General features: G+C 40.4%; 1 protein-coding gene across 1 annotated transcript in view; it reads left to right on the forward strand.

Moving 5' to 3' along the window:
* The first annotated feature begins 20,848 nt into the window (after positions 1 to 20,848).
* The window catches only part of npr1a (natriuretic peptide receptor 1a), a 235,917-nt gene continuing 233,341 nt past the window's right edge, over positions 20,849 to 23,424 (forward strand). The window contains exon 1 of the mRNA XM_060904626.1: positions 20,849 to 21,165. The gene's annotated coding sequence lies outside the window, so the exon portion shown is untranslated. The remainder of the gene's footprint in view (positions 21,166 to 23,424) is intronic.

A 23,424-nucleotide genomic window follows, 5' to 3' on the forward strand; every position in this document is an offset into this window, starting at 1 on the left:
GGAAATCTTCACTTGTGGTTCTGCTGCTACTCTGAGCTCCTCTTAGCACAGCTGTCTCCTCTTCCATCAGTCATGTCTCACGTCTCTAAAGCAAACACTGTAAGATCTGGCTGTAATCGTTTCCATCTATCTAGCTTCCTCATCCATGGAGTCAATTCACTCCTTTTGCCCAGATATATTTCCTGCTGATGGTTATGAGGAATAAAAATTGTCCACATAGGTATTCAGTCTTTAATCGTAACCCTGAACGTATTCATTATTCAGAAGTATCGTCACTTTGAAGTGCACAAAAAGTTTTCTTTTCCGCATGGTGGACTTAGAATCATCAGATAAAGTTCTTACTAAAAGTCGCAGTTTAGTGCTTGGCCAGTTTATCCTTCAAACCATGGGCACAATTTCTTTACAGGAGAGACAGAACACATCAAATTAACAAAGTCATTGGCATTCATTTGTATGAATTCAGCGATTAAATCAAAATTGCAAATGACAAGAAAGTTTAAATGCCAAGGCATTATGATTTCATGACATTGATTTTGGATCACATATTCATGTGCACATAATCTCATCTCATTATCTCTATAGCCACTTTATCCTGTCCTACAGGGTCGCAGGCAAGCTGGAGCCTATCCCAGCTGACTACGGGCGAAAGGCGGGGTACACCCTGGACAAGTCGCCAGGTCATCACAGGGCTGACACATAGACACAGACAACCATTCACACTCACATTCACACCTACGGTCAATTTAGAGTCACCAGTTAACCTAACCTGCATGTCTTTGGACTGTGGGGGAAACCGGAGCACCCGGAGGAAACCCACGCGGACACGGGGAGAACATGCAAACTCCACACAGAAAGGCCCTCGCCAGCCATGGGGCTCGAACCCGGACCTTCTTGCTGTGAGATGACTGCGCTAACCACTACACCACCGTGCCACCCCTGTGCACATAATAATAATATTAATAATAAAAATAATACACTGCAACCCCGCTATAACAAACTCTTTGAGGGACGTCCAAATAGTTCATCCATCCATCCATCCATCCATCCATTATCCATAACCGCTTATCCTGTGCAGGGTCGCAGGCAAGCTGAAGCCTATCCCAGCTGACTACGGGTGAAAGGCGGGGTACACCCTGGACAAGTCGCCAGGTCATCACAGGGCTGACACATAAAGACAAACAATCATTCATACCTACGGTCAATTTAGAGCCACCAATTAACCTAACCTGCATGTCTTTGGACTGTGGAGGAAACCAGAGTACCCAGAGGAAACCCACGGAGACACGGGGAGAACATGCAAACTCCACACAGAAAGGCCCTCGCCGGCCACTGGGCTTAAACCCAGAACCTTCCTACTACAAGGCAACAGTGCTAACCACTGCACCACCATGCCACCCCCAAATAGTTTATTGTACTGAAAAGTTCGTAATGCTGAAACAGACCCACTTGGCACACTAAATCCTCACTCTTATATAAAACAAGACCAACTGTGTTTAATACATATTTACGAAGTAAAAGAAATAAGTCACTCTTAAGTAAAGGAAATAAGTCACACTAGCTGTTGTTTGCTTGCCGCATCTTCTTTCTTTTCAGCCCATCCTGTTGACTACAGTTATGGACGAAGTCTCGGTGCTCGTTTTCTTTTGTTTTAAAAGTTGAAATTGAATTTTTCAGGATAGCATATTCTTTAGACAAATTTGTTGCTTTCTCACCACGCTTTAGACGCTCCATGATATGAAGTTTGTCTTCAACAGTGTCACATCTGCATGCAGCAACATGCCTCAAACTGCTACTCACACACGTACACAGCACCATTAGGACTAATTGTCATGCACCTGTTCCAGATTAGAGTGCAATCACAGCGCGCACTTATAAGATCTCTCATTACACACAGACTTTGTGAAGTATATGTGCTGTACCTTGTGTCTCACATTACCAAGCCTTTTGTATCACTGTGTTGATATTCTGGTTTCCGACTCTGTTTTGTATTTTGGTTATTTTGCCCTTTGTCTCCGCCTTTGATATCCTGTCTGTGCCTCGCTTGACCATCGCCTGTTTCTCAACTCTGATTTTTGTTCACTGATTTGGATCTTTTTGTCAGCATGTTTTTAAATAAAACTCTTCCAGCAATTACATTAGTCTATCGCCCGCATTTTCTGACAGAGTATCTTATGTTTACAAGTAGCCATGACAACAGTGCTTACAGAGTAAGGACTTGAGTAAAACTGCTTTTAACTCATAAATAAAATAATTTTAAGAGACTTTTTTGAAGTCAGTGATCGCTGTTCTCCATAATTATTAGTGATCAAAACTTATGCAAGGCTAATTAAACCTTTGTTTTATGGCATTAACATGTATTATTAACTTGACTGTGGACTTGATTACTTGCTGTTTGTCTCTGAGGGGAAGAGGAGCGCATGGCCCAGTGATGGTTTTTTGAAGACTCCGACTCATTGTCATTAAAGGGGACACAAACTTAATTTGTTATATGTGAAAGTTTACAATAAAAGAGTTCAGTATAGCAGGGTTGCAGTGTAATAATAATAATAATAATAATAAGCATGGGCGGCACGGTGGTGTAGTGGTTAGCGCTGTCGCCTCACAGCAAGAAGGTCCTGGGTTCGAGCCCCGGGGCCGGCGAGGGCCTTTCTGTGCGGAGTTTGCATGTTCTCCCCGTGTCCGCGTGGGTTTCCTCCGGGTGCTCCGGTTTCCCCCACAGTCCAAAGACATGCAGGTTAGGTTAACTGGTGACTCTAAATTGACCGTAGGTGTGAATGTGAGTGTGAATGGTTGTCTGTGTCTATGTGTCAGCCCTGTGATGACCTGGCGACTTGTCCAGGGTGTACCCCGCCTTTCGCCCATAGTCAGCTGGGATAGGCTCCAGCTTGCCTGCGACCCTGTAGAAGGATAAAGCGGCTAGAGGTAATGAGATAATGAGATGAGATAATAAGCATGTGAATGAGGACGCAAATGAAACGTGAAAGACCGACTACCTTAACAGACAGCGAGAAGAAAAGACGTTATGTTATATACGAAGGAAAGGAAACACAGGACCAAACTAATAAATATCGGCGGTCAGCGAGCACCTCAGTGTGATCAGCTGTTCGTTTAGCGACAGAATGATGGAACCATCAGTGCACGGTCAAAGGTAAACCTGTAGATGGCAGTAATGCAACACTGGATGCCAGCTACCACCTACAGGATTACCTTTGAGCGTGCACTGACAGTTCCATCATTCCATCGCTAAACAAACAGCTGATCACACTGAGGTGCTCGCTGACCACCGATATTTATTAGTTTGGTCCTGCATTTCCTTTCCTTCGTATATAACATAACGTCTTTTCTTCTCGCTTTCCATTACTGTAGATGGCCTTTCGCATTTCATTCACACACTCACGTCCTCCATTTTTCTCTCCTGTTTCAAATTTGTATCCCACAATGCCTTGTGCAAACGGGGAAAGTCCACCATGTCATGCATGACGTAGTATCTTGTATTGGGTCATGGTGAAGCAGAAAAAAATAGCGAAGAATTTAGGGCCATGTGGCCTTAAATTCATTAATTGTTCTATTTTTAAAAAAACTAATAAAATTGGAAGTCGGTGATTCAAATTCAGTAGTTTTCGGTTCACTAAACAAAAATAACTGGGTGTCGGGGAAAATTCTTTTTATGACCTAAACCTGAAAAATCTGAAAGGTGGTCTAGCTTTAATGTGATAATTACAACTCCAGGTCAATTCATCCAGCAATATATTAGACTCCTGTTAGATTTATTTCAATGCTCACCATCTTCTCATAGATGAGTATATTTAATATTTATTTATGCACCTCTTGCTTTTACGTTCCATCATGTTCAATTTGACAACAAGTGTGGGAATGCTGTTTCTTTCTTCAGTCTATCCCTGTTTTAGTTTTAGATTTTTTTCCCTTTCTTATTATTTTTTTCAGTTCAGTTAGAAGGCAAGTGCTTGTGTTTAAAGATGGTGGTCTAGATTGTATTGGAAACCCCCCATCCCAAAGTTTTATCACCTCAACAAACATCTGGCAACCTCGGAGCCATGTAGTATGTAGGTTCAGTCACAGGCATGTTGAAGGACATGTTACAGTGGTGAATACCAACGTCTTCATTATCATTATGAGGAGATTGCAATGCTGGTTGCCATTGGAAACTTGTAGGAGTGTGTAGGACTTGCTCATAGATACAGGGTCACGTCTGACGCGTGTGCTGTGTATTCTTAGAACCGACTCTTGCACCATCCTGCCTAAGAGGATTAAAGCAGCCGACTCGGAATCAGTGATATCATACGGACAGAGAGCGCGAGGGAGATTCTTTCATGACCTCATGATGTAAGCCCTGAGCGAGTTCACTGATAAGGGACTGATTTGCAAATACGTTCCTGTCCGTAATGCAAAGAAAGCAAAGGATGACGATCAAAAACAGTGTGTGTTTTAGAGAGAAAATGAACAAGCAAGAGAGAGGGAAAAGCTCATGGCTTCCTCCCACACATGCACACTTTCAAGCACACTATGCTAAGCAGATGCACTGCATCATCAGAGAGACTGATTTCTCCGAAACTGCTGTAATGAATCCGAGCACAATCGCAAGAACGGGTTACAAACCGAACTGACTGTTTACCCAGCTAACAACTTTAAGACGCCTGTATTGTGAGTCTCTCCCTCTCTCTCTCTCTCTCTCTCTCTCTTTCTCCTCTCGCTCTCAGACACACACAATTAACATCCTAAATTTGCCGATGTGTCACATGCCACCGCTAGTCTCTCAGTGTGGTCGCCTCTGAAGGTTTCAAGGTCAGTGACCAGACAGTAGCTTGATCTCACAGCAGAGAGAAAGCAGAGCCAGCTTCAAACACCCAGGAGACACAGGGGAAAGAAAAGAGAGATAAAGAGAGAGATGGAAAGAAAGAGAAGGAGAGAATCCCCAGGCAAGGAAAGAATTCAGATCTAAACATAAATGGGAAAAAAAATTGCACATGCATTTACTTCAAAGCAAAGGACAACGCATTGCGATCGCTAAAAGGAACTCTCCAGCGTCCAGTCGTTAAACGTGATGCATGCTGCAGTCCTCTCAATAACTGCCAGCAACCGGCGATTTTGCCGCCTACAAACGCTCCATTACCGGCTACTCACAGTGGTTTTTCAAAAGAATTGAAATTCATAAGTTTTTACTCCATAATTTATCTCATCTCATCTCATTATCTCTAGCCGCTTTATCCTGTTCTACAGGGTCGCAGGCAAGCTGGAGCCTATCCCAGCTGACTACGGGCGAAAGGCGGGGTACACCCTGGACAAGTCGCCAGGTCATCACAGGGCTGACACATAGACACAGACAACCATTCACACTCACGTTCACACCTACGGTCAATTTAGAGTCACCAGTTAACCTAACCTGCATGTCTTTGGACTGTGGGGGAAACCGGAGCACCCGGAGGAAACCCCGCGGACACGGGGAGAACATGCAAACTCCGCACAGAAAGGCCCTCGCCGGCCACGGGGCTCGAACCCGGACCTTCTTGCTGTGAGGCGACAGCGCTAACCACTACACCACCGTGCCGCCTCCATAATTTATACTTCATAAAAATAAAATTTTGCATTCAGGATCACTCAGAATTCACCATTTAACATCTACATTTTCAAAATTTTCCGAGGGAGGACCCCCGGACCTAGTCTGGCTAACGCGACTTCAAAGCTCTGCGAGCATTTGGTCTGGCAAAGATATTAAGCCCAACCATTTCCCAAAGCGCGTGGTTGACCCGCCTCCCTGAAATGCCTCAGTTTGCTACTGGTCGAAGCCAGAAAAGGCTGTGACGAAGCTTAAACCAATCACATCACTCTTTCCTCTGACGTATGTGACGCGACGGGGCTAACTGGTAGATTAAACTCTTACCGAAGCCGGTTGGGAGCAAGGCGAAAACGGCCTTCCTTTCAATAAATACCTCCAGGGCTGCTCTTTGCTCCATTTTCAATGAGAACTTGCTCCATGTTCGTAATGTTTCTAGTGAATGAAGCGCTTCCGGCATAGATTCTGTAAACAATCTATGGCTTCCGGTCGCAGTTCTACTACGTCAGTGCCTTGAACATGCCTCTACCCAGGGCCGTTGGAGATGCTCAAAGTTGATTGGCTCCCGATTTTTCGGGAGCTTGGAAGAGCTGTAGATAGCTTGCTTGGCCAGACTAAGCTCGCAACAGGCCCTCGTGTTGCATCACGCTTAGGATGGGCGGGCCCAGGCTACCCCGGACCCCCCTCTTTTTTATACATCGCGGCACCAGCTAACGCAGCCTCCGCTCAGCTTACACTTAACATGCATCCCAGATGTCCGATATTTAGTGGAATTCCGCTATTTTTCTAGCCAAAGTGTTGTTGTTGTTTTTTTAAATCTCTTGTATATCCGTTAAAATATGTTTGTTTAAGTAAAATGACCAGCAGAATATGTTCTGATTTGGTTTGCTTGTTTGCGATGTTTTCGTCGGCTTCGTTTGTTCTCGTTGACATTCGGGAACACTCGGAAGTTAAATTGATGTAAATACCGCGAGGCTGTACGCGATAGAACGAGAAAACAATATGGCTGCGCCCATTTGCTAGAAAACGTGTTTTAACTCCGTTCGTGCTTTTGTTTCTAATGCGTTGAACTTAATTCAATATGTCGTGGAAAGCGTAGTTGCGCTTAGCCAGAGAGGAAGTTGAATCCAAGAAGAGATTAATGAATCTGGTGAATACAGAACTTGAAACAAAAGCTCATGCGAACAGAGTCACCAAGAAACGATCCAAAAGAGCACTGCAGGAACAAGAGAAAAAGCAGAAGGAAAGATCAGAGAAACAAAAGCAGAGAAAACTGGAGGAAAGATCACAGAATGCACCCCAGAAAAGAGCATTAAATTCCTCTGCAGTGAAACCTTTCAAAAAAAGAAAGGTTTAAATCAAATATCTCCAATATTTGCTGTACATATGTATATATCTAATATTACTGAATCATTGATTTCTGCTCATATTCATGATTTTTGAAAAATGAATGTGGCTTATATTAGACTAATATTGACATTAACTCGAAACAAAAAAAAACAAATGAGATGAACTATGGATGCTATTGTTATATTATAACAAAATCAGTGGAATATTTAGGTGAGTATATTCTTCAAAGCTACATTTTCGTCTAATTTTTATACAACCCCGATTCCAAAAAAGTTGGGACAAAGTACAAATTGTAAATTAAAACAGAATGCAATGATGTGGAAGTTTCAAAATTCCATATTTTATTCAGAATAGAACATAGATGACATATCAAATGTTTAAACTGAGAAAATGTATCATTTAAAGAGAAAAATTAGGTGATTTTAAATTTCATGACAACAACACATCTCAAAGTTGGGACAAGGCCATGTTTACCACTGTGAGACATCCCCTTTTCTCTTTACAACAGTCTGTAAACGTCTGGGGACTGAGGAGACAAGTTGCTCAAGTTTAGGGATAGGAATGTTAACCCATTCTTGTCTAATGTAGGATTCTAGTTGCTCAACTGTCTTAGGTCTTTTTTGTCGTATCTTCCGTTTTATGATGCGCCAAATGTTTTCTGTGGGTGAAAGATCTGGACTGCAGGCTGGCCAGTTCAGTACCCGGACCCTTCTTCTACGCAGCCATGATGCTGTAATTGATGCAGTATGTGGTTTGGCATTGTCATGTTGGAAAATGCAAGGTCTTCCCTGAAAGAGACGTCGTCTGGATGGGAGCATATGTTGCTCTAGAACCTGGATATACCTTTCAGCATTGATGGTGTCTTTCCAGATGTGTAAGCTGCCCATGCCACACGCACTAATGCAACCCCATACCATCAGAGATGCAGGCTTCTGAACTGAGCGCCGATAACAACTTGGGTCGTCCTTCTCCTCTTTAGTCTGAATGACACGGCGTCCCTGATTTCCATAAAGAACTGCAAATTTTGATTCGTCTGACCATAGAACAGTTTTCCACTTTGCCACAGTCCATTTTAAATGAGTCTTGGCCCAGAGAAGACGTCTGGGCTTCTGGATCATGTTTAGATACGGATTCTTCTTTGAACTATAGAGTTTTAGCTGGCAACGGCAGATGCCCCGGTGAATTGTGTTCACAGATAATGTTCTCTGGAAATATTCCTGAGCCCATTTTGTGATTTCCAATACAGAAGCATGTCTGTATGTGATGCTGTGCCATCTAAGGGCCCGAAGATCACGGGCACCCAGTATGGTTTTCCGGCCTTGACCCTTACGCACAGAGATTCTTCCAGATTCTCTGAATCTTTTGATGATATTATGCACTGTAGACGATATGTTCAAACTCTTTGCAATTTTACACTGTCGAACTCCTTTCTGATATTGCTCCACTATTTGTCGGCGCAGAATTAGGGGGATTGGTGATCCTCTTCCCATCTTTACTTCTGAGAGCTGCTGCCACTCCAAGATGCTCTTTTTATACCCAGTCATGTTAATGACCTATTGCCAATTGACCTAATGAGTTGCAATTTGGTCCTCCAGCTGTTCCTTTTTTGTACCTTTAACTTTTCCAGCCTCTTATTGCCCCTGTCCCAACTTTTTTGAGATGTGTTGCTGTCATGAAATTTCAAATGAGCCAATATTTGGCATGAAATTTCAAAATGTCTCACTTTCGACATTTGATATGTTGTCTATGTTCTATTGTGAATACAATATCAGTTTTTGAGATTTGTAAATTATTACAAATTTACAATTTGTAATATTCCGTTTTTATTTACAATTTGTACTTTGTCCCAACTTTTTTGGAATCGGGGTTGTAAATAACAATATTTTTTTGCCACTTATGTCATAGATTACAAAATATGGCATCAAATAGATACACATTATTGTTAAATTCTGTTGCTTTTCTATGTTAAATCTATGTAAAAAATGTGTTCTATAGCATCTTTAAATGTTAAAATCTCAACAGCTTCAGGGGGCTTTGCCCCCCTGTACCCCCAGCAGGGGTGCTGCCCCTGCACCCTGCAAAGGGCTTGCAGCCCCCTTGACCCATGCTGATAGTTTCTTACATTCCTCTCTTTTTTCAATTACTGCTGGGATCCCTGGCTTAACCTCTGCCTACTACTCTTTCTTACTTGCCCCTTTCTTCAGAAATATATTGAGAGGGCTGATGCTGGAGCAAGTGTGTGGGACGAGGCTGGAGCATATGGAATGGGTGGAAGAAAGGGTTCAACACACACAAAGGTTATTTTACAATGCAAGTGTGTGGCGAGAAACCGACAGACCCAGGTAGTAACAGAGAACATTAAACCGGTTGTACAAAAATAACATTCCTGAGATGTTTAAAAAAAACCCCGTTTTAATAATGATTAGCTTGTTGACACAACATTCCCAATTTGACCCAAACTACAGTAGAATAAGGAAAATGTTATTGTTCACATTCCTCCAACTGAAAAATCACAGCAAGTGTTTTTTTTCGAAAGAATGTCGACAAACGTTATATAAAAACGTTGTCACAACACTCAGAAAACATGACCAATTCAACGTTCTTTGAACCAAGAGGTGTCCTGGGATCAGTGTTGTGCAAGTTCAGACTTAACACGAGCGAGATTAAAGTTCACGTCACACAGATTAAAATGAACTAGACGATTTTGAACCAAGGTCACAGTCCCAACAGTGAACTAGTTCATGTTCATTTCTTCCAAAAATTTTTAATCAGCTGCTCTGAATCCAAAATAAAGTTTCTGGATATGCGATTAAAATGAATACCTCATTATGCAGAGCAGCACCATGAGCTGGCCTAGTAGTAGTGTCTCCACCTCTCGATCGGGAGATCGGGAGTTCTACTCATGGTCAAAGTCATTCCAAAGACCATCATAAAAATGGTACCTACTACCATCTGGCAAGGCACGCTGCAATACAGATGTGAGTATGGAGTCAAACTCTTGCAGTTACCAGAGGACCGGCCCCCCCACTGTAACCCTAGCTGTATAGTCAAGAGGCCAAGGGCCATAGAAACGGAGATCAGCTCCGCCCAATGCGCCTTAAGGGCCTGGTTAGTACTGCAATGGGAGATTTCCTGAGAAGACCAGGTCGTGGCACGGGAAGGACTTTGGCTTGATGAAGATCAGCTCAATCGTAAAACCCAAAACATGGTACAAGCATCCTGAAATCAGTCCATACCCTATGGCTTGCATGAGTATCCACCATCAGAATGACATCACTACTTGCCATCAGAATGACATCACTGGCTGAAAGGAGCTCTGCCGCTGTGTGAAATTAAAGTATCACGTGGTCTCAATATGAATCCGGCTGTTCCCAGAGTTTATTAAAGAACGCACTTAAACAAACAGCATCATGAAAATCATTCAGCGATCAGAGCAAATCATTAAATCCATTAATAAAAAGAGATCTGATGGATAAAAAGACGATTAGACTGAGATGCAACCGAGACACCAGGGGTAATTCTCGACACAATGCTACCACCATCATGCTTCACTGTAAGGATGGTCTAATTAGGGTGATGAGGAATGGTAGGGCCAAAGAGCAAAAGCTGATCTATTTCTACACTGAGCTAGCATAAAAATAAAATATCAATAATTAGTATAAATACGGAGGTGATTATAGGAAACCACGCATGCTGATTGGTCAAGAGATTCAGACTATTTCTCAAAAATCACCTCTAGCGACTCGGCAAAATGGCGGCCAATCACTTCATCACCGTAAGTGAGGAAGAATTACAAATGATGAAAGAAAATGCTGTTCCTAAAAGCACTAAAAATGCTACGAAGTTTGGTCTAAAACTATTGAAAGGTAAGGTTGGATTGGGATTTATTTTATCAATTTCAGAACAACGTATTTTATGTGACTCGGCGTAGATAAATGAGACAAATCTGCGCCGCTCCTTTATTACATTTACATGCCGCTTTTGAAGTTTGGAATGAATTATTTATTTTAATACAGTTTAAAAAAATAATCACCTGTGTATTTATACTAAAACAATTATCCGCCGCGACTTTGTCTCGGTTATTATTCACGATATTCACTTCACCTTCAGTGAATAATTGTTCGTTATTTCCTCGTGAAAAGGATGATGTTATGAGGACATTTGTGACTTCATTGAGTTCACTAACCCCACTTTTAAGTTTAAGTCACTTTATAATACCCACTATATCAATCAGTGCCGAGTTTCCCGAAAGCATCGTAGCATATCGTTAAATGGTGGAGCGAGCAGCACAATGAACACTCTCTCTCTTCTAGTTAAGATGCTCTTAGCATTAAGAGGCTTTTGAGAAACCCACCACTGGCTAGCAAAAAAAGTTTGCTGATGAATTTTTTTGACCATATCCAGAACTCTATCCAGGTTTCAGCAAAGATACATCAAAATGGATTTTAAAATAAGACACCATTGTAGGTGTATCAAAATACAGCAGTGGCGCCATGTATCAAAATTAGTGACTATATTTTTGTATTGTATACGACAAATACTTTTCCAAGGGAGTATGAAATCACTACGTATCAGCTGATCTGATCTGGAAACAGGAAAAATGAGCAAGCGTAAGGATCTGAGTGACTTTGATAAGGGCTACATTGTGATGGCAAGACGACTGGGTCTGAACATCTCCAAAATGGTACATCTTGTAGGGTGTTCCTGGTATGCAGTGGTTAGTATCGAACAAAAGTGGTCCAAGGAAGGACAACCGGTGAGCCAGTGACAGGGTCATTGGCGTCAAAGGCTCATTGATTTGCATGGGGTACGAAGGCTAGCCCATATGGGCCAATCCCACAGAAGATCTCCAATCCCACAGAAGAGCTCCAACAGTAGCTGGGTCGCCTGGGTGATGGTGTCTGATGTTAAGACCCGAAACACCCGATGACCTCAGGAAACATCACTGATGATGTGTCCAGGTTGCACCACAGGTGTATCATAGAACCCCAGAACTGTTAACAGGATCTTTTAATAATTGTAGCAATTTATGATAAGAATCAATGAAAAGCTGGTAACATGCACATCTCCCATCTTGTGCTGGATCTTTTTCATGGCGATCTGAACAAGCCTGGGCAAATGATTGACCCTGTATTCGAAATCACTCACTCATTTACTCCTCCCTATTCACTATATAGGGAATTCCTATGTAGAGGACTATATAGTGGGCGGCACGGTGGTGTAGTGGTTAGCACTGTCGCCTCACAGCAAGAAGGTCCAGGTTCGAGCCCCGTGGCCGGCGAGGGCCTTTCTGTGTGGAGTTTGCATGTTCTCCCCATGTCCGCGTGGGTTTCCTCCTGGTGCTCCGGTTTCCCCCACAGTCCAAAGACATGCAGGTTAGGTTAACTGGTGACTCTAAATTGACCGTAGGTGTGAATGTGAGTGTGAATGGTTGTCTGTGTCTATGTGTCAGCCCTGTGATGACCTGGCGACTTGTCCAGGGTGTACCCCGCCTTTCGCCCGTAGTCAGCTGGGATAGGCTCCAGCTTGCCTGCGACCCTGTAGAACAGGATAAAGCGGCTACAGATAATGAGATGAGATGAGGACTATATAGTGAGCTCATTGGTAAAATGGAAAAACACTTTTGGACACTAGTCTGTCATGCTGGTATTTACGTCATTACTGTCGCACAATTAAAACGTGGTTTTCAAAATAATAAATACATGCATGTGTTTTTGTGATAAATCCATATTATACTGAGCGCATTTCCCACATTAATCAATACAAAGTACCTGCAGCTTTCAGTTTTCTTTAAATCAAGGCTGAATACTTTCTTCTTTGCCGCTGCCTTTTATTAAATCAAATTTGAGACTTTTAATTTGATTTCTTTCAACGTGACCGCAATGCATGATGGGATATATTGCTTTGGTTAGTGACCATCGGTTGTACACTACTTTTCGTGATGCATTGTGGGATACTTTGAGTGCACTATATAGGGTGTAAATAATCCTTACTATCGTTTCGGACAGCACTACAAAATGGTGTCCTCACTATATAGTGAATGATTTCAGACACAGAGTGAGTAATCACCATTCAGAGTCTACATACAGTATAGCATTTTGCATGATGTCATTACATTATATGACACTAATTGCATTTAGCAGACGCTCTTATCCAGAGTGACATAGAACATACCCAGAGCAACCTGGGGTTAGGTACCTTGCTCAAGGGCACTTCAGCCATTCCTGCCAGTCCAGGGAATCAAACTAGCAACATTTTGGTCCCAAAGCTGCTTCTCTAACCATTAGGCCATGACATCCCATTACATCAATATCTCACAGCAAGTATTTCACAATATTTTTCAACTTGAAAAATACAAAAACTGAACCGATTTTCATCAACCCTATCAACCAAATGACAAACTCCTTTTTTGTATTTGAACTAGGTATCCATCCATCCATTATCCGTAACCGCTTATCCTGTACAGGGTTGCAGGCAAGCTGGAGCCTATCCCAGCTGACTATGGGCGAGAGGTGGGGTACACCCTGGACAAATCTCCAGATTATCGCAGGGCTGACACACAGAGACCAATAACCATTCACATTCACCCCTACGGTCAATGTATCCATCCATCCATCCATCCATCCATCCATTATCTGTAGCTGCTTATCCTGTCCTACAGGGTCACAGGCAAGCTGGAGCCTATCCCAGCTGACTATGGGCGAGAGCCGGGGTACACCCTGGACAAGGGTTGACACAGAGACAAACAACTATTCACACTCACATTCACACCTACGGTCAATTTAGAGCCACCAATTAGCCTAACCTGCATGTCTTTGGACTGTGGGGGAAACCGGAGCACCCGGAGGAAACCCACGCAGACACAGGGAGAACATGCAAACTCCACACAGAAAGGCCCTCGCCGGCAACGGGGCTCGAACCCGGACCTTCTTGCCGTGAGGCGACAGTGCTAACCACTACACCACCGTGCCGCCTATTTTAAATACATGTATCACAAATACTAAACATCCCTGACTGTATCAAGAAAGCTTGCTTTTTAAAATATAAAAAATGTCACTTTTAAGTCTTTTAGGAAAGCACAGGATTATTTCCTCGGTCCCGAGGGAAATCAGGAGGCGGAAACTAACACAGAAGTTAATTGAATGAGTACCGTAACACAGAAGTCAAAGCTGTACTGTGAATGCGTCAGTGTCTTGTGAGCACCCAGTAAACTCTCTGGGCAGCACGGTGGTGTAGTGGTTAGCACTGTTGCCTCACAGCAAGAAGGTTCTGGGGTCAAGTCCAGTGGCCAACAAGGGCCTTTCTGTGTGGAGTTTGCATGTTCTCCCCGTGTCTGCATGGGTTTCCTCCAGGTGCTCCAGTTTCCCTCACAGTCCAAAGGCATGCAGGTTAGGCTAATTGGTGGCTCTAAATTGATCGTAGGCACGAATGTGAATGTGAGTGTGAATGGTTGTGTGTCTCTGTGTGTCAGCCCTGTGATGATCTGGCAACTTGTCCAGGGTGTACCCCACCTCTCGCCCATAGTCAGCTGGGATAGGCTCCAGCTTGCCCGCGACCCTGTACAGGATAAGCAGTTACAGATAATGGATGGATTATTTGCTCTGCGAGTGTCATACATGACCACTTGCAACTTTCATTAGGTTCTACAGGATCCCATTCCCAATCCCCCCAGTCCCAGACTTCTGTATGAGACCAATTTACATGATGCAAACATAATTTCTGTTTCAAACACAAGGCCTGGTTATTGTCTTAAACTGACCTCCCAGTGACCCCACCCTCCACCCTCCACCCATTACCACCATGTTGGGAGGATGAACTCAAACCCCAGCCCTGCTGTTCTGCGCTGTAAATATTGCACATGGTTTGCTTTTGTAAATGTGACACTTAGATTTGTATTCATTAAAGAAAATCATGACAGTGTACATAAATTATGAACCTGTGGGCTTTTAGGTATGGATGAGTAACTTACGCAGAGGTGGATGTAGGATGCAGTGGAAAAGGTACAGCATTAGTGTGTACAAAGTGCTTGGAGGTGAGAGAGAGAGAAAACCTATTTTGGACGTGCAAACTCTGTTCTGTGTTTTAACATCTAATCCAGTCTTCATTTTTTTAGCTCTTCAGTGAACTGAACTACAGTAAAGCTTTTGTATAATACGAACACACGTGATCTCTATTGTTCCTCTTCTGAAGTGTGTATATATGATGTGTGTATGTGTGTGTGTGTATGTTACAGGAGTGAGTGGGTCACAGGGCACAGGATAAGCAGGCAGTGGAAGTGGTCAGCATGTCCAGGTCACGTGAGGGCTATGAAGAGGAACAAGGGAGGTGTCCTCCCCTCCAGAATGCAGCGTTATTTATGGCCGGCTATGTGACCCGTTGTGTTTTTCTCACACGCATGGCTTCACTGGTGTGGAGCATCCGGGAAACGAGCTCCTGCCTCCCTCGGCCATATTGATCCAAGAGTCACTGGTTAGGAAAAGTACTGCTGAGTGAGCTGCTCACATAGTGGCTGGTAATAAAGAAAACACGAGGACACAGGAGGATAGAGGAGTTTGGAGGAGGGACGAAGGAGGGAGGTAGAGAGGGAGGAGAAGGGAGCAGGAGCCAATAAAAGCTTAATGGACTCAACAAAAATAGCACCTTTTAATTGAGCGGAAGAGTGCGGCAAAACACAGAACAATGAAAAGGAAGAGAGGCGTGTGATTAAAATGCCAGAGGTCACAAGGGACCGAGGACCAAAATTCCAAACAGTCAAACAGCATCAAAAAACAAGTCGCTTTCTTTTGTATGACAGAAGAGTGACAGAAGAGCATTCAGATGAATTACAACTAGCCATGATATCAACATAGTTCATGAAATGCTCCAAAACATTTTTATAGTGATATATGAGTTTATATGACACTGTAGCTCTAAATTAAACACTATAAAAGTTGAGGTAGCATTGACTGCTTACTGATGTGTAGCTTTATAATCCACTGAGACACAGAGGACAGAACAGAAAGAGACTTTCACCTGGCAGACGGGGAAATTAGATGCATAAACCAAACCAAATGTACTATGAAATATCTCCACCCCTTCATTCTTACACTGCGCACACACACACACACACACACACACACACACACGTCTTACTGTTCTACTGACATAGTTATGAACACAGCTACGTAAAATCACTCCACCTCAATACAAGGTGCAATTCTGTTAAAATAGATAAACAAACAAACAAACAAACAGACAGATAAACATAAATGAATAAATGAATGAATAAATAAATAAATAAACTGAGATAGATAGATAGATAGATAGACAGACAGACAGACAGACAGACAGACAGACAGACAGACAGTGGTGCTTGAAAGTCTGTGATCCCTTTTAGAATTTTCTATATTTCTGCATAAATATGACCTAAAACATCATCAGATTTTCCCACAAGTCCTAAAAGTAGATCAAGAGAACCCAGTTAAACAAATGAGACAAAAATATTATACTTGGTCATTTATTTACTGAGGAAAATGATCCAATGTTACATATCTGTGAGTGGCAAAAGTATATGAACCCTTGCTTTCAGTATCTGGTGTGACCCCCTTGTGCAGCAATAACTGCAACTAAACGTTTGCGGTAACTGTTGATCAGTCCTGCATACCGGCTTGGAGGAATTTTAGCCCATTCCTCCGTACAGAACAGCTTCAACTCTGGGATGTTGGTGGGTTTCCTCACATGAACTGCTTGCTTCAGGTCCTTCCACAACATTTCGATTGGATTAAGGTCAGGACTTTGACTTGGCCATTCCAAAACATTAACTTTATTCTTCTTTAACCATTCTTTGGTAGAACGACTTGTGTGCTTAGGGTCGTTGTCTTGCTGCATGACCCACCTTCTCTTGAGATTCAGTTCATGGACAGATGTCCTGACATTTTCCTTTAGAATTCACTGGTATAATTCAGAATTCATTGTTCCATCAATGATGGCAAGCCGTCCTGGCCCAAATGCAGCAAAACAGGCCCAAACCATGATACTACCACCACCATGTTTCACAGATGGAATAAGGTTCTTATGCTGGAATGCAGTGTTTTCCTTTCTCCAAACATAACGCTTCTCATTTAAACCAAAAAGTTCTATTTTGGTCTCATCCGTCCACAAAACATTTTTCCAATAGCCTTCTGGTTTGTCCACGTGACCTTTAGCAAACTGCAGACGAGCAGCAATGTTCTTTTTGGAGAGCAGTGGCTTTCTCCTTGCAACCCTGCCATGCACACCATTGTTGTTCAGTGTTCTCATGGTGGACTCAGGAACATTAACATTAGCCAATGTGAGAGAGGCCTTCAGTTGCTTAGAAGTTGCTCTGGGGTCCTTTGTGACCTCGCCGACTATTACATGCCTTGTTCTTGGGATGATCTTTGTTGGTTGACCACTCCTGGGGAGGGTAACAATGGTCTTGAATTTCCTCCATTTGTACACAATCTGTCTGACTGTGGATTGGTGGCATCCAAACTCTTTAGAGATGGTTTTGTAACCTTTTCCAGCCTGATGAGCATCAAAGATGCTTTTTCTGAGGTCCTCAGAAATCTCTTGTTCGTGCCATGATACACTTCCATAAACATGTGCTGTGAAGATCAGACTTTGATAGATCCCTGTTCTTTAAATAAAACAGGGCGCCCACTCACACCTGATTGTCACCCCATTGATTGTAAACACTTGACTCTAATTTCACCTTCAAATTAACGGCTAATCCTCGAGGTTCACATACTTTTGCCACTCACAGATATGTAATACTGGATCATTTTCCTCAGTAAATAAATGACCAAGTATAATATTTTTGTCTCATTTGTTTAACTGGGTTCTCTTGATCTACTTTTAGGACTTGTAGGAAAATCTGATGATGTTTTAGGTCATATTCATGCAGAAATATAGAAAATTCTAAAGGGTTCACAAACTTTCAAGCACCACTGTAGATAGATAGATAGATAGATAGATAGATAGATAGATAGATAGATAGATAGATAGATAGATAGATATTTGTGACAGACAGACAGACAGACAGACAGACAGACAGACAGACAGACAGACAGATAGATAGATAGATAGATAGATAGATAGATAGATAGATAGATAGATAGATCCACAAATAAATAAATAAACAAACTGATAGATAGACAGATAGACAGATAGATAAACAAACACATAAATAAATAAATAAATAAATAAAGATAGATAGATAGATAGATAGATAGATAGATAGATAGATAGATAGATAGATAGATAGATAGATAGATAGATAGATAGATAGATAAACAAACTGATAGACAGACACAGAGATAGACAAATAGATAAACAAACACATATAAATAAATAAATAAATAAATAAATATAGATAGATAGATAGATAGATAGATAGATAGATAGATAGATAGATAGATAGATAGATAGATAGATAGACAAGCCCACAAATACATAAATAAATAGACAGACAGACAGATAGATAAACAAGCCCACAGATAAATAAATAAATAAATAAATAAATTGACAGACAGATAGATAGATAAACAAGCCCACAAATAAATAAATAAATAAACAGACAGACAGACAGAGAGATAGACAGATAGATAAACACACAAATAAATAAACAAATAAATAAATAAACCAACAGACAGATCGATCGATGGATAGATAAACAAGGACATAAATAAATAAATGAATAGATAGATAGATAGATAGATAGATAGATAGATAGATAGATAGATAGATAGATAGATAGATAGATAGATAGACAAGCCCACAAATACATAAATAAATAGACAGACAGACAGATAGATAAACAAGCCCACAGATAAATAAATAAATAAATAAATAAATAAATTGACAGACAGATAGATAGATAAACAAGCCCACAAATAAATAAATAAATAAACAGACAGACAGACAGAGAGATAGACAGATAGATAAACACACAAATAAATAAACAAATAAATAAATAAACCAACAGACAGATCGATCGATGGATAGATAAACAAGGACATAAATAAATAAATGAATAGATAGATAGATAGATAGATAGATAGATAGATAGATAGATAGATAGATAGATAGATAGATAGATAGATAAGCCCACAAATGCATAAATAAATAAATAAATAAATAAACAAACAGACAGACAGATAGATAAACAAGCCCACAAATAAATAAATAAATAAATAAATAAACAGACAGACAGAGAGATAGACAGATAGATAAACAGACAAATAAATAAACAAATAAATAAATAAACCAACAGACAGATCGATCGATGGATAGATAAACAAGGACATAAATAAATAAATGAATAGATAGATAGATAGATAGATAGATAGATAGATAGATAGATAGATAGATAGATAGATAGATAGATAGATAAGCCCACAAATGCATAAATAAATAAATAAATAAATAAATAAATAAATAAATAAACAGACAGACAGACAGACAGACAGACAGACAGACAGATAGATAAACAAGCCCACAAATAAATAAATAAATAAACAGACAGACAGAGAGATAGACAGATAGATAAACGGACAAATAAATAAACAAATAAATAAATAAACCAACAGACAGATCGATCGATGGATAGATAAACAAGGACATAAATAAATAAATGAATAGATAGATAGATAGATAGATAGATAGATAGATAGATAGATAGATAGATAGATAGATAGATAGATAGATAGATAAAGCCCACAAATGCATAAATAAATAAATAAATAAACAGACAGACAGACAGACAGACAGATAGATAAACAAGCCCACAAATAAATAAATAAATAAATTGACAGACAGACAGATAGATAAACAAGCCCACAAATAAATAAATAAATAAATAAACAGACAGACAGAGAGATAGACAGATAGATAAACAGACAAATAAATAAACAAATAAATAAATAAACCAACAGACAGATCGATCGATGGATAGATAAACAAGGACATAAATAAATAAATGAATAGATAGATAGATAGATAGATAGATAGACAGACAGACAGACAGACAGACAGACAGACAGACAGACAGACAGATAGACAAGCCCACAAATGCATAAATAAATAAATAAATAAACAGACAGACAGACAGACAGACAGACAGATAGATAAACAAGCCCACAAATAAATAAATAAATTGACAGACAGATAGATAGATAAACAAGCCCACAAATAAATAAATAAATAAATAAATAAACAGACAGACAGAGAGATAGACAGATAGATAAACAGACAAATAAATAAACAAATAAATAAATAAACCAACAGACAGATCGATCGATGGATAAACAAGGACATAAATAAATAAATAAATGAATAGATAGATAGATAGATAGATAGATAGATAGATAGATAGATAGATAGATAGATAGATAGATAGATAGATAGATAGCAAATTCTGCAGTGTTGAATTAACACTTTCAGAGTTCATTTGTGTCCAACTGGACACATATAAACACAGTAGGGTGTTAAATCAACACTCTGGGTGTTAATTCAACACTGGGGATTTTGCTGGATAGATAGATAGATAGATAGATAGATAGATAGATAGATAGATAGATAAACAAACAAATCGATAGACAAACAAACAAACAAACAAACAAACGAAAAGGTTTGATACTCGTGGGGACCCACCAGTGTCTCCACAAGGTGAAACTTGTTTGGACATTTGGTCCCTACCAAGCTGTAAAACCATGTACACACACACACACACACACAGGGCACCCACACACACAGTCTTCACATGGAGGCTCTAATCAGGAGCTGGAGCTCCATCAGGAACATTTCCCCAAACACCCAATACTCCCGCGTCTTCATGCCTCATTATTGTTGTTGCTATGCGGTTAGGATTCGTCTCAATCTGGCAACCCCGAGTCCAGTCTTTCCTGCCCATGCAGCGGTGCGCAGCGGTGTTCTGCTCTTTCTGCCTCAGCCTGCCTCCGCTCGCACTGCTCCGGCAGCCTGTGGACCTCACTGCTGTCCCCCGCCTCACTCTCACCCAGCAGGACAGAAAGCTCGGGCTGGGGAGATGATCAGGAGTGCAGAGGGCTGCAGGAGGAGCTCAGGCTCTCACACACTCAACATCAGCTGCACTTTCACTCCAGTTCGGTCAGGAGGACACTGAGCACCGAGTTTATTCTGCGATTAAGCCACTAAAGTTTGGAAACACACACACACACACACCTGCTCCGGACTAAACATGAAGGACAACCAGGACTGAATATCAGGTAAAATCTAATAGTCTTTATTATTATGATTATAATGACGTAATAGTCTCTCTGATTTTTTTTTGTTATAGTTGATTTTGATTGCAAGCACTGAATTATTATTATTATTATTATTATTATTATTATTATTATTATTATTATTATTTAGAGAGTTAACTTCAGTCTTATCCTTGTGTGTGTTGTATAGTATTATTATTGTTAGGGGGCCAAGCAGAAATTATTATCACTACTACTAAGAGTATTATTTTTTAAAGAGTCTATATGTGTGTATGTGTGTGTGTTAGTCCAGTACTTACTCACAGTGGCGTCTTTCCTCCATATGTCCTAAGGTGTGTTACTCCTTATATATATTAATGTAGCTAAAAGCAATCACCTGAGAAATAATGATTACTTTTTTAAAGTTAAAGCGAATATCATGTCACATTTTCTCAATCACATTTATTCATGTTACGTTTAAGAGCTTTTCCTTTTCCATGTGTTGGAATAAACCCTACGGTGTTGCATGAGGCTCACTCTGAAAGTGTTCAAGTTGCTTTAATGTTAGTACTGCTGAACTAATGAGCATCCAGTGTTGAATTAATATACCTGTATGCTGAATTACGATCAACCGTAATTGTTTTAAACACTTTCTTGAATGTACGCTTGTAGTTTAGGGTTAAAAAGAACTACAACAAACTACAAACACCCGAGGAGTTCCTCCAACACTTCAGTGGAGCTGTAAGACTAACATTCGCAAACGACTCATAGAAGTTTATACATCAATTAGCGTCAAACTGACACTGAAATAATGGCATTTCTATCTAATCAGTGTTGTAATACAGTAGAAGTAGTCCGTCTTTACAATATTAACTGTAAATCCAATCACGCATGATCAAAATGGCTGTTACTACACAATGTATTGTTCGTCATTTTTATAGATAATATAATGTATTATATTATAATATATAATGTAATACAAAAATACAAAATACAATGTAATACAAAAAAATTTATTGTTCGTCATTTTTATAGATAATAATTCATGTAGTTTATATGAGAGGATTTAACGTTTTAATATGAACATCTCGGTCATTAAAATATAACCTGTGATTTTATTTTTCACTTTTAGATGGTTGAATTATGTTAGAAATAGGTCTATCAGTGGGCCGCAGTTTATTCTTTGGCCTTTACAAACAACACGGATTTCATTTAAAAGTTATATTTCAGCTGAACTTGTTTTTTTTGTTGTTTTTGTTTGTTTTTTTCCAGTGAGCTCCTGTTACTGGAGCATTATGATCAGATTTACCTCTTTTCTTTATAAAAAACAAAATTTGATCTTCAAAAAGAGATAAAAAAAGAGTCTGGGGGGGGACAGGTTGCATGAAGATATGAAGTTTATCTTTGAGTGGTGAATATATTCATGAGTGAGCGAAGCAAATTAGTGAACTATTTCCCAACACGAGAAGATAAACTTTATATCTTTGCGACACTGTGTAATGGTCTTTATATTATATGGACACATCGACAAAAAAAAGTGCAAGTTAATCAAACGAATTTTAATTTTGAATCAGTTCGCCATTTTGACAACGCACGTCTAGTCAGCGGGAAAACACTGGGAGTGACGTCATCGGAGTGAAATATCGGGAATTATTATACATACAGGACACTTTTTCAATGGAATAAAAACGTGTTCTGTTCCCTTCTAGCAGGTTTCATTCATCTGGTTTGATAGCATGCAATATTGTTAGCGTATCGCTTATCCTACGTGTACTACGTCACTCTACCCAGTGGAGAATGAGCGTTGAAGATGGTTTACAATATTGCATGGTTGTCAAGACCAGGGCTTTGAACCAGAATTTTTTTCCTATTGGTTCGTTCCGAACAGAAACGGAATTTTAACGTTTCCGGTTTGGGGTTCCACCATTAAATAGACGTTCCCGAACCGGTTAGAACAAAAAAATTTCGTTCCCGGAACGGTTAATTACGTTCCCTGTCAGCGGTTTAACAAATGGCTATAAAATTATGTCTCTGTCTCATCCAGCTTAAGCCAAATGTAGGCTAATTCTATTACAACCTTCATTAAATAAGACAAGAAATAATTCAAAACAATTATTATTTCAAATGTTGGCGATTTGGATTCTCAGTATGTCTTCCCATCTACACAAACAGAAAAAGTGCCAAAAATGAAAGAGAATTCGTTTAGTGTGTTACCAAAGGCTAGTCAGGCCCTATAGAGGGCTACCGCATGACGTCACCGCGCCGCGAGATTTTGTTAGGCGC

Source organism: Neoarius graeffei, chromosome 22 (genome assembly GCF_027579695.1).
Source record: "Neoarius graeffei isolate fNeoGra1 chromosome 22, fNeoGra1.pri, whole genome shotgun sequence".
NCBI classification, from domain to species: domain Eukaryota; kingdom Metazoa; phylum Chordata; class Actinopteri; order Siluriformes; family Ariidae; genus Neoarius; species Neoarius graeffei.